The 12810-nt window shown below is 45.2% G+C and overlaps 2 non-coding genes across 2 annotated transcripts; both read left to right on the forward strand.

The window, feature by feature from the left end:
- The first annotated feature begins 2951 nt into the window (after nucleotides 1-2951).
- Nucleotides 2952-3073, forward strand: TRNAL-CAA (transfer RNA leucine (anticodon CAA)). Its single transcript has 2 exons — nucleotides 2952-2989; nucleotides 3028-3073. It is a non-coding gene; the product is annotated as a tRNA-Leu (tRNA).
- A 4020-nt stretch (nucleotides 3074-7093) lies between these two features.
- On the forward strand, nucleotides 7094-7215 carry TRNAL-CAA (transfer RNA leucine (anticodon CAA)). Its single transcript has 2 exons — nucleotides 7094-7131; nucleotides 7170-7215. It is a non-coding gene; the product is annotated as a tRNA-Leu (tRNA).
- The last annotated feature ends 5595 nt before the right edge of the window (nucleotides 7216-12810 follow it).

The raw sequence follows: 12810 nt of genomic DNA on the forward strand, positions 1-12810 counted from the left end.
AGTTTCCTTCGTTCACAACGTGAATCTGTGTATGCTGGTCCTCGTATGAGGGCGTGGGTTCGAATCCCACTTCTGACACGATATGTTTTATGAAATTAACTGGAAGAGATGTAATTTATAAAACGTCCCAATTGAATGAATCCAAGTCAGGATGGCCGAGCGGTCTAAGGCGCAAGACTCAAGGGGCTTAGTTTCTTTCGTTCACGACGTGAATCTGTGTATTCTGGTTCTCGTATGAGGGCGTGGGTTCGAATCCCACTTCTGATACGATATGTTTTATGAAAATAACTGGAAGAGATGTAATTTATAAAACATCCCAATTGAATGAATCCAAGTCAGGATGACCGAGCGGTCTATGGGGCTCAGTTTCCTTCGTTCGCAACGTGAATCTGTGTATTCTGGTCCTCGTATGAGGGCCTGGGTTCGAATCCCACTTGTGACACGATATGTTTTATGAAATTAACTGGAAGAGATGTAATTTATAAAACGTTCCAATTGAATGAATCCAAGTTGGGGTGGCCGAGCGGTCTAAGGCGCCAGACTCAAGGGGCTCAGATTCCTTCGTTCGCAATGTAAATCTGTGTATTCTGGTCCTCGTATGAGGGCGTGGGTTCGAATCCCACTTCTGACACGATATGTTTTATGAAATTAACTAGAATAGATGTAATTTATAAAACGTCCCTATTGAAAGAATCCATGTCAGGATGGCCGAGCGGTCTAAGGCGCCAGACTCAAGGGGCTCAGTTTCCTTCGTTCACAACGTGAATATGTGTATTCTGGTCCTCGTATGAGGGCGTGGGTTCGAATCCCACTTATGACACGATATGTTTTATGAAATTAACTGGAAGAGATGTAATTTATAAAACGTCCCAATTGAATGAATCCAAGTCAGGGTGGCCGAGCGGTCTAAGGCGCCAGACTCAAGGGGCTCAGTTTCCTTCGTTCACAACGTGAACCTGTGTATTTTGGTCCTCGTATGAGGGCCTGGGTTCGAATCCCACTTCTGACACGATATGTTTTATGAAATTAACTAGAATAGATGTAATTTATAAAACGTCCCAATTGAATGAATCCAAGTCAGGGTGGCCGAGCGGTCTAAGGCGCCAGACTCAAATGGCTCAGTTTCCTTCGTTCACAACGTGAAACTGTGCATTCTGATCCTCGTATGAGGGCCTGGGTCCGAATCCCACTTCTGACACGATATGTTTTATGAAATTAACTGGAAGAGATGTAATTTATAAAACATCCCAATTGAATGAATCCAAGTTAGGGTGGCCGAGCGGTCTAAGGCGCCAGACTCAAGGGGCTAGGTTTCCTTCGTTCACAACTTGAATCTGTGTATTCTGGTCCTCGTATGAGAGCCTGGTGCGAATCCCACTTCTGACACGATATGTTTTATGAAATTAACTGGAAGAGATGTAATTTATTAAACGTCCCAATATAACGAATCCTAGTCGGGGTGGCCGAGCGGTCTAAGGCGCCAGACTCAAGGGACTCAGTTTCCATCGTTCGCAACGTGAATCTGTGCATTCTGGTCCTCGTATGAGGGCCTGGGTGCGAATCCCACTTCTGACACGATATGTTCTATGAAATTAACTGGAAGAGATGTAATTTATAAAACGTCCCAATATAACGAATCCTAGTCGGGGTGGCCGAGCGATCTAAGGCGCCAGACTCAAGGGACTCAGTTTCCATCGTTCGCAACGTGAATCTGTGTATTCTGGTCCTCGTATGAGAGCGTGGGTTCGAATCCGACTTCTGACACGATATGTTTTATGAAATTAACTAGAATTGATGTAATTTATAAAACGTCCCAATTGAATGAATCCAAGTCAGGGTGGTCGAGCGGTCTAAGGCGCCAGACTCAAATGGCTCAGTTTCCTTCGTTCTTAACGTGAATCTGTGTATTCTGCTTCTCGTATGAGGGCGTGGGTTCGAATCCCACTTCTGACACGATATTTTTTATGAAATTAACTGGAAGAGATGTAATTTATAAAACATCCCAATTGAATGAATTCAAGTTAGGGTGGCCGAGCGGTCTAAGGCGCCAGACTCAAGGGGCTAAGTTTCCTTCGTTCACAACTTGAATCTGTGTATTCTGGTCCTCGTATGAGAGCCTGGGTGCGAATCCCACTTCTGACACGATATGTTTTATGAAATTAACTGGAAGAGATGTAATTTATAAAACGTCCCAATATAACGAATCCTAGTCGGGGTGGCCGAGCGGTCTAAGGCCACAGACTCAAGGGGCTCAGTTTCCTTCGTTCACAACGTGAATCTGTGTATGCTGGTCCTCGTATGAGGGCGTGGGTTCGAATCCCACTTCTGACACGATATGTTTTATGAAATTAACTGGAAGAGATGTAATTTATAAAACGTCCCAATTGAATGAATCCAAGTCAGGATGGCCGAGCGGTCTAAGGCGCAAGACTCAAGGGGCTTAGTTTCTTTCGTTCACGACGTGAATCTGTGTATTCTGGTTCTCGTATGATGGCGTGGGTTCGAATCCCACTTCTGATACGATATGTTTTATGAAAATAACTGGAAGAGATGTAATTTATAAAACATCCCAATTGAATGAATCCAAGTCAGGATGACCGAGCGGTCTAAGGGGCTCAGTTTCCTTCGTTCGCAACGTGAATCTGTGTATTCTGGTCCTCGTATGAGGGCCTGGGTTCGAATCCCACTTGTGACACGATATGTTTTATGAAATTAACTGGAAGAGATGTAATTTATAAAACGTTCCAATTGGATGAATCCAAGTTGGGGTGGCCGAGCGGTCTAAGGCGCCAGACTCAAGGGGCTCAGATTCCTTCGTTCGCAATGTAAATCTGTGTATTCTGGTCCTCGTATGAGGGCGTGGGTTCGAATCCCACTTCTGACACGATATGTTTTATGAAATTAACTAGAATAGATGTAATTTATAAAACGTCCCTATTGAAAGAATCCATGTCAGGATGGCCGAGCGGTCTAAGGCGCCAGACTCAAGGGGCTCAGTTTCCTTCGTTCACAATGTGAATATGTGTATTCTGGTCCTCGTATGAGGGCGTGGGTTCGATTCCCACTTCTGACACGATATGTTTTATGAAATTAACTGGAAGAGATGTAATTTATAAAACGTCCCAATTGAATGAATCCAAGTCGGGGTGGCCGAGCGGTCTAAGGTGCCCGACTCAAGGGGCTCAGTTTCCTTCGTTCTTATCGTGAATCTGTGTATTCTGCTCCTCGTATGAGGGCGTGGGTTCGAATCCCACTTCTGACACGATATGTTTTATGAAATTAACTAGAATAGATGTAATTTATAAAACGTCCCAATTGAATGAATCCAAGTCAGGGTGGCCGAGCGGTCTAAGGCGCCAGACTCAAGGGGCTCAGTTTCCTTCGTTCACAACGTGAATTTGTGTATTCTGGTCCTCGTATGAGGGCCTGGGTTCGAATCCCGCTTCTGACACGATATGTTTTATGAAATTAACTGGAAGAGATGTAATTTATAAAACGTCCCAATTGAATGAATCCAAATCAGGGTGGCCGAGCGGTCTAAAGCGCCAGATTCAAGGGGCTCAGTTTCCTTCGTTCACAACGTGAATCTGTGTATTCTGGTCCTCGTATGAGGGCCTGGTTCGAATCCCGCTTCTGACACGATATGTTTTATGAAATTAACTGGAAGAGATGTAATTTATAAAACGTCCCAATTGAATGAATCCAAGTCAGGGTGGCCGAGCGGTCTAAGGCGCCAGACTCAAATGGCTCAGTTTCCTTCGTTCACAACGTGAATCTGTGCATTCTGGTCCTCGTATGAGGGCCTGGGTCCGAATCCCACTTCTGACACGATATGTTTTATGAAATTAACTGGAACAGATGTAATTTATAAAACGTCCCAATTGAATGAATCCAAATCAGGGTGGCCGAGCGGTCTAAAGCGCCAGATTCAAGGGGCTCAGTTTCCTTCGTTCACAACGTGAATCTGTGTATTCTGGTCCTCGTATGAGGGCCTGGGTTCGAATCCCACTTCTGACACGATATGTTTTATGAAATTAACTGGAAGAGATGTAATTTATAAAACGTCCCAATTGAATGAATCCAAATCAGGGTGGCCGAGCGGTCTAAAGCGCCAGATTCAAGGGGCTCAGTTTCCTTCGTTCACAACGTGAATCTGTGTATTCTGGTCCTCGTATGAGGGCCTGGGTTCGAATCCCACTTCTGACACGATATGTTTTATGAAATTAACTGGAAGAGATGTAATTTATAAAACGTCCCAATTGAATGAATCCAAGTCAGGGTGGCCGAGCGGTCTAAGGCGCCAGACTCAAATGGCTCAGTTTCCTTCGTTCACAACGTGAATCTGTGCATTCTGGTCCTCGTATGAGGGCCTGGGTCCGAATCCCACTTCTGACACGATATGTTTTATGAAATTAACTGGAACAGATGTAATTTATAAAACGTCCCAATTGAATGAATCCAAATCAGGGTGGCCGAGCGGTCTAAAGCGCCAGATTCAAGGGGCTCAGTTTCCTTCGTTCACAACGTGAATCTGTGTATTCTGGTCCTCGTATGAGGGCCTGGGTTCGAATCCCACTTCTGACACGATATGTTTTATGAAATTAACTGGAAGAGATGTAATTTATAAAACGTCCCAATTGAATGAATCCAAGTCAGGGTGGCCGAGCGGTCTAAGGCGCCAGACTCAAATGGCTCAGTTTCCTTCGTTCACAACGTGAATCTGTGCATTCTGGTCCTCGTATGAGGGCCTGGGTCCGAATCCCACTTCTGACACGATATGTTTTATGAAATTAACTGGAAGAGATGTAATTTATAAAACGTCCCAATTGAATGAATCCAAGTCGGGGTGGCCGAGCGGTCTAATGCGCCAGACTCAAGGGGCTCAGTTTCCTTCGTTCACAACGTGAATCTGTGTATTCTGGTCCTCGTATGAGGGCCAGGGTTCGAATCCCACTTCTGACACGATATGTTTTATGAAATTAACTCGAAGAGATGTAATTTATAAAACGTCCCAATTGAATGAATCCAAGTCAGGGTGGCCGAGCGGTCTAAGGCGCCAGACTCAAGGGGCTCAGTTTCCTTCGTTCACAACTTGAATCTGTGTATTCGGGTCCTCGTATGAGGGCCTGGGTCCGAATCCCACTTCTGACACGATATGTTTTATGAAATTAACTGGAAGAGATGTAATTTATAAAACGTCCCAATTGAATGAATCCAAGTCGGGGTGGCCGAGCGGTCTAATGCGCCAGACTCAAGGGGCTCAGTTTCCTTCGTTCACAACGTGAATCTGTGTATTCTGGTCCTCGTATGAGGGCCAGGGTTCGAATCCCACTTCTGACACGATATGTTTTATGAAATTAACTGGAAGAGATGTAATTTATAAAACGTCCCAATTGAATGAATCCAAGTCAGGATGGCCGAGCGGTCTAAGGCGCAAGACTCAAGGGGCTTAGTTTCTTTCGTTCACGACGTGAATCTGTGTATTCTGGTTCTCGTATGATGGCGTGGGTTCGAATCCCACTTCTGATACGATATGTTTTATGAAAATAACTGGAAGAGATGTAATTTATAAAACATCCCAATTGAATGAATCCAAGTCAGGATGACCGAGCGGTCCAAGGGGCTCAGTTTCCTTCGTTCGCAACGTGAATCTGTGTATTCTGGTCCTCGTATGAGGGCCTGGGTTCGAATCCCACTTGTGACACGATATGTTTTATGAAATTAACTGGAAGAGATGTAATTTATAAAACGTTCCAATTGGATGAATCCAAGTTGGGGTGGCCGAGCGGTCTAAGGCGCCAGACTCAAGGGGCTCAGATTCCTTCGTTCGCAATGTAAATCTGTGTATTCTGGTCCTCGTATGAGGGCGTGGGTTCGAATCCCACTTCTGACACGATATGTTTTATGAAATTAACTGGAAGAGATGTAATTTATAAAACGTTCCAATTGGATGAATCCAAGTTGGGGTGGCCGAGCGGTCTAAGGCGCCAGACTCAAGGGGCTCAGTTTCCTTCGTTCACAATGTGAATATGTGTATTCTGGTCCTCGTATGAGGGCGTGGGTTCGATTCCCACTTCTGACACGATATGTTTTATGAAATTAACTGGAAGAGATGTAATTTATAAAACGTCCCAATTGAATGAATCCAAGTCGGGGTGGCCGAGCGGTCTAAGGTGCCCGACTCAAGGGGCTCAGTTTCCTTCGTTCTTATCGTGAATCTGTGTATTCTGCTCCTCGTATGAGGGCGTGGGTTCGAATCCCACTTCTGACACGATATGTTTTATGAAATTAACTAGATTAGATGTAATTTATAAAACGTCCCAATTGAATGAATCCAAGTCAGGGTGGCCGAGCGGTCTAAGGCGCCAGACTCAAGGGGCTCAGTTTCCTTCGTTCACAACGTGAATTTGTGTATTCTGGTCCTCGTATGAGGGCCTGGGTTCGAATCCCGCTTCTGACACGATATGTTTTATGAAATTAACTGGAAGAGATGTAATTTATAAAACGTCCCAATTGAATGAATCCAAATCAGGGTGGCCGAGCGGTCTAAAGCGCCAGATTCAAGGGGCTCAGTTTCCTTCGTTCACAACGTGAATCTGTGTATTCTGGTCCTCGTATGAGGGCCTGGTTCGAATCCCGCTTCCGACACGATATGTTTTATGAAATTAACTGGAAGAGATGTAATTTATAAAACGTCCCAATTGAATGAATCCAAGTCAGGGTGGCCGAGCGGTCTAAGGCGCCAGACTCAAATGGCTCAGTTTCCTTCGTTCACAACGTGAATCTGTGCATTCTGGTCCTCGTATGAGGGCCTGGGTCCGAATCCCACTTCTGACACGATATGTTTTATGAAATTAACTGGAACAGATGTAATTTATAAAACGTCCCAATTTAATGAATCCAAATCAGGGTGGCCGAGCGGTCTAAAGCGCCAGATTCAAGGGGCTCAGTTTCCTTCGTTCACAACGTGAATCTGTGTATTCTGGTCCTCGTATGAGGGCCTGGGTTCGAATCCCACTTCTGACACGATATGTTTTATGAAATTAACTGGAAGAGATGTAATTTATAAAACGTCCCTATTGAAAGAATCCATGTCAGGATGGCCGAGCGGTCTAAGGCGCCAGACTCAAGGGGCTCAGTTTCCTTCGTTCACAATGTGAATATGTGTATTCTGGTCCTCGTATGAGGGCGTGGGTTCGAATCCCGCTTCTGACACGATATGTTTTATGAAATTAACTGGAAGAGATGTAATTTATAAAACGTCCCAATTGAATGAATCCAAATCAGGGTGGCCGAGCGGTCTAAAGCGCCAGATTCAAGGGGCTCAGTTTCCTTCGTTCACAACGTGAATCTGTGTATTCTGGTCCTCGTATGAGGGCCTGGTTCGAATCCCGCTTCCGACACGATATGTTTTATGAAATTAACTGGAAGAGATGTAATTTATAAAACGTCCCAATTGAATGAATCCAAGTCAGGGTGGCCGAGCGGTCTAAGGCGCCAGACTCAAATGGCTCAGTTTCCTTCGTTCACAACGTGAATCTGTGCATTCTGGTCCTCGTATGAGGGCCTGGGTCCGAATCCCACTTCTGACACGATATGTTTTATGAAATTAACTGGAACAGATGTAATTTATAAAACGTCCCAATTGAATGAATCCAAATCAGGGTGGCCGAGCGGTCTAAAGCGCCAGATTCAAGGGGCTCAGTTTCCTTCGTTCACAACGTGAATCTGTGTATTCTGGTCCTCGTATGAGGGCCTGGGTTCGAATCCCACTTCTGACACGATATGTTTTATGAAATTAACTGGAAGAGATGTAATTTATAAAACGTCCCAATTGAATGAATCCAAATCAGGGTGGCCGAGCGGTCTAAAGCGCCAGATTCAAGGGGCTCAGTTTCCTTCGTTCACAACGTGAATCTGTGTATTCTGGTCCTCGTATGAGGGCCTGGGTTCGAATCCCACTTCTGACACGATATGTTTTATGAAATTAACTGGAAGAGATGTAATTTATAAAACGTCCCAATTGAATGAATCCAAGTCAGGGTGGCCGAGCGGTCTAAGGCGCCAGACTCAAATGGCTCAGTTTCCTTCGTTCACAACGTGAATCTGTGCATTCTGGTCCTCGTATGAGGGCCTGGGTCCGAATCCCACTTCTGACACGATATGTTTTATGAAATTAACTGGAACAGATGTAATTTATAAAACGTCCCAATTGAATGAATCCAAATCAGGGTGGCCGAGCGGTCTAAAGCGCCAGATTCAAGGGGCTCAGTTTCCTTCGTTCACAACGTGAATCTGTGTATTCTGGTCATCGTATGAGGGCCTGGGTTCGAATCCCACTTCTGACACGATATGTTTTATGAAATTAACTGGAAGAGATGTAATTTATAAAACGTCCCAATTGAATGAATCCAAGTCAGGGTGGCCGAGCGGTCTAAGGCGCCAGACTCAAATGGCTCAGTTTCCTTCGTTCACAACGTGAATCTGTGCATTCTGGTCCTCGTATGAGGGCCTGGGTCCGAATCCCACTTCTGACACGATATGTTTTATGAAATTAACTGGAAGAGATGTAATTTATAAAACGTCCCAATTGAATGAATCCAAGTCGGGGTGGCCGAGCGGTCTAATGCGCCAGACTCAAGGGGCTCAGTTTCCTTCGTTCACAACGTGAATCTGTGTATTCTGGTCCTCGTATGAGGGCCAGGGTTCGAATCCCACTTCTGACACGATATGTTTTATGAAATTAACTCGAAGAGATGTAATTTATAAAACGTCCCAATTGAATGAATCCAAGTCAGGGTGGCCGAGCGGTCTAAGGCGCCAGACTCAAGGGGCTCAGTTTCCTTCGTTCACAACTTGAATCTGTGTATTCGGGTCCTCGTATGAGGGCCTGGCTCCGAATCCCACTTCTGACACGATATGTTTTATGAAATTAACTGGAAGAGATGTAATTTATAAAACATCCCAATTGTATGAATCCAAGTCGGGGTGGCCGAGCGGTCTAAGGCGTCAGACTCAAGGGGCTCAGTTTCCTTCGTTCACAACGTGAATCTGTGTATTCTGGTCCTCGTATGAGGGCCTGGGTTCGTATCCCACTTCTGACACGATATGTTTTATGAAATTAACTGGAAGAAATGTAATTTATAAAACGTCCCAATTGAATGAATCCAAGTCAGGGTGGCCGAGCGGTCTAAGGCGCCAGACTCATATGGCTCAGTTTCCTTCGTTCACAACGTGAATCTGTGCATTCTGGTCCTCGTATGAGGGCCTGGGTGCGAATCCCACTTCTGACACGATATGTTTTATGAAATTAACTGGAAGAGATGTAATTTATAAAACGTCCCAATATAACGAATCGTAGTCGGGGTGGCCGAGCGGTCTAAGGCGCCAGACTCAAGGGGCTAAGTTTCCTTCGTTCACAACTTGAATCTGTGTATTCTGGTCCTCGTATGAGAGCCTGGGTGCGAATCCCACTTCTGACACGATATGTTTTATGAAATTAGCTGGAAGAGATGTAATTTATGAAACGTCCCAATATAACGAATCCTAGTCGGGGTGGCCGAGCGGTCTAAGGCGCCAGACTCAAGGGAATCAGTTTCCATCGTTCGCAACGTGAATCTGTGTATTCTGGTCCTCGTATGAGAGCGTGGGTTCGAATCCCACTTCTGACACGATATGTTTTATGAAATTAACTAGAATAGATGTAATTTATAAAACGTCCCAATTGAATGAATCCAAGTCAGGGTGGCCGAGCGGTCTAAGGCGCAAGACTTAAATGGCTCAGCTTCCTTCCTTCACAACGTGAATCTGTGCATTCTGGTCCTCGTATGAGGGCCTGGGTTCGAATCCCACTTCTGACACCGTATGTTTTATGAAATTAACTGGAAGAGATGTAATTTATAAAACGTCCCAATTGAATGAATCCAAGTCAGGGTGGCCGAGCGGTCTAAGGCGCCAGACTCAAGGGGCTCAGTTTCCTTCGTTCACAACGTGAATTTGTGTATTCTGGTCCTCGTATGAGGGCCTGGGTTCGAATCCCACTTCTGACAGGATATGTTTTATGAAATTAACTGGAAGAGATGTAATTTATAAAACGTCCCAATTGAATGAATCCAAGTCAGGGCGGCCGAGCGGTCTAAGGCGCCAGACTCAAGGGGCTCAGTTTCCTTCGTTCACAACGTGAATCTGTGTATTCTGGTCCTCGTATGAGGGCCTGGGTTCGAATCCCACTTCTGACACGATATGTTTTATGAAATTAACTGGAAGAGATGTAATTTATAAAACGTCCCAATTGAATGAATCCAAGTCAGGGTGGCCGAGCGGTCTAAGGCGCCAGACTCAAGGGGCGCAGTTTCCTTCGTTCACAACGTGAATCTGTGTATTCTGGTCCTCGTATGAGGGCCTGGGTTCAAATCCCACTTCTGACACGATATGTTTTATGAAATTAACTGGAAGAGATGTAATTTATAAAACGTCCCAATTGAATGAATCCAAGTCAGGGTGGCCGAGCGGTCTAAGGCGCCAGACTCAAGGGGCTCAGTTTCCTTCGTTCACAACGTGAATTTGTGTATTCTGGTCCTCGTATGAGGGCCTGGGTTCGAATCCCACTTCTGACAGGATATGTTTTATGAAATTAACTGGAAGAGATGTAATTTATAAAACGTCCCAATTGAATGAATCCAAGTCAGGGCGGCCGAGCGGTCTAAGGCGCCAGACTCAAGGGGCTCAGTTTCCTTCGTTCACAACGTGAATCTGTGTATTCTGGTCCTCGTATGAGGGCCTGGGTTCGAATCCCACTTCTGACACGATATGTTTTATGAAATTAACTGGAAGAGATGTAATTTATAAAACGTCCCAATTGAATGAATCCAAGTCAGGGTGGCCGAGCGGTCTAAGGCGCCAGACTCAAGGGGCGCAGTTTCCTTCGTTCACAACGTGAATCTGTGTATTCTGGTCCTCGTATGAGGGCCTGGGTTCAAATCCCACTTCTGACACGATATGTTTTATGAAATTAACTGGAAGAGATGTAATTTATAAAACGTCCCAATTGAATGAATCCAAGTCAGGGTGGCCGAGCGGTCTAAGGCGCCAGACTCAAGGGGCTCAGTTTCCTTCGTTCACAACGTGAATCTGTGTATTCTAGTCCTCGTATGAGGGCATGGGTTCGAATCCCACTTCTGACACGATATGTTTTATGAAAATAACTGGAAGAGATGTAATTTATAAAACGTCCCAATTGAATGAATCCAAGTCAGGGTGGCCGAGCGGTCTAAGGCGCCAGACTCAAATGGCTCAGTTTCCTTCGTTCACAACGTGAATCTGTGCATTCTGGTCCTCGTATGAGGGCCTGGGTCCGAATCCCACTTCTGACACGATATGTTTTATGAAATTAACTGGAAGAGATGTAATTTATAAAACGTCCCAATTGAATGAATCCAAGTCGGGGTGGCCGAGCGGTCTAATGCGCCAGACTCAAGGGGCTCAGTTTCCTTCGTTCACAACGTGAATCTGTGTATTCTGGTCCTCGTATGAGGGCCAGGGTTCGAATCCCACTTCTGACACGATATGTTTTATGAAATTAACTCGAAGAGATGTAATTTATAAAACGTCCCAATTGAATGAATCCAAGTCAGGGTGGCCGAGCGGTCTAAGGCGCCAGACTCAAGGGGCTCAGTTTCCTTCGTTCACAACGTGAATCTGTGTATTCGGGTCCTCGTATGAGGGCCTGGCTCCGAATCCCACTTCTGACACGATATGTTTTATGAAATTAACTAGAATAGATGTAATTTATAAAACGTCCCAATTGAATGAATCCAAGTCAGGGTGGCCGAGCGGTCTAAGGCGCAAGACTTAAATGGCTCAGCTTCCTTCGTTCACAACGTGAATCTGTGTATTCTGGTCCTCGTATGAGGGCCTGGGTTCGTATCCCACTTCTGACACGATATGTTTTATGAAATTAACTGGAAGAGATGTAATTTATAAAAGGTCCCAATTAAATGAATCCAAGTCAGGGTGGCCGAGCGGTCTAAGGTGCCAGACTCAAGGGGCTCAGTTTCCTTCGTTCACAACGTGAATCTGTGTATTCTGGTCCTCGTATTAGGGCCTGGGTTCGAATCCCACTTCTGACACGATATGTTTTATGAAATTAACTGGAACAGATGTAATTTATAAAACGTCCCAATTGAATGAATCCAAATCAGGGTGGCCGAGCGGTCTAAAGCGCCAGATTCAAGGGGCTCAGTTTCCTTCGTTCACAACGTGAATCTGTGTATTCTGGTCCTCGTATGAGGGCCTGGGTTCGAATCCCACTTCTGACACGATATGTTTTATGAAATTAACTGGAAGAGATGTAATTTATAAAACGTCCCAATTGAATGAATCCAAGTCAGGGTGGCCGAGCGGTCTAAGGCGCCAGACTCAAGGGGCTCAGTTTCCTTCGTTCACAACGTGAATCTGTGTATTCTGGTCCTCGTATGAGGGCCTGGGTTCGAATCCCACTTCTGACACGATATGTTTTATGAAATTAACTGGAAGAGATGTAATTTATAAAACGTCCCAATTGAATGAATCCAAGTCAGGGTGGCCGAGCGGTCTAAGGCGCCAGACTCAAGGGGCTCAGTTTCCTTCGTTCACAACGTGAATTTGTGTATTCTGGTCCTCGTATGAGGGCCTGGGTTCGAATCCCACTTCTGACAGGATATGTTTTATGAAATTAACTGGAAGAGATGTAATTTATAAAACGTCCCAATTGAATGAATCCAAGTCAGGGCGGCCGAGCGGTCTAAGGCGCCAGACTCAAGGGGCTCAGTT

Source organism: Phalangium opilio, unplaced genomic scaffold, assembly GCF_054372755.1.
Source record: "Phalangium opilio isolate 3A_F unplaced genomic scaffold, DU_Popi_V2 ptg000061l_1, whole genome shotgun sequence".
NCBI classification, from domain to species: Eukaryota; Metazoa; Arthropoda; class Arachnida; order Opiliones; family Phalangiidae; genus Phalangium; species Phalangium opilio.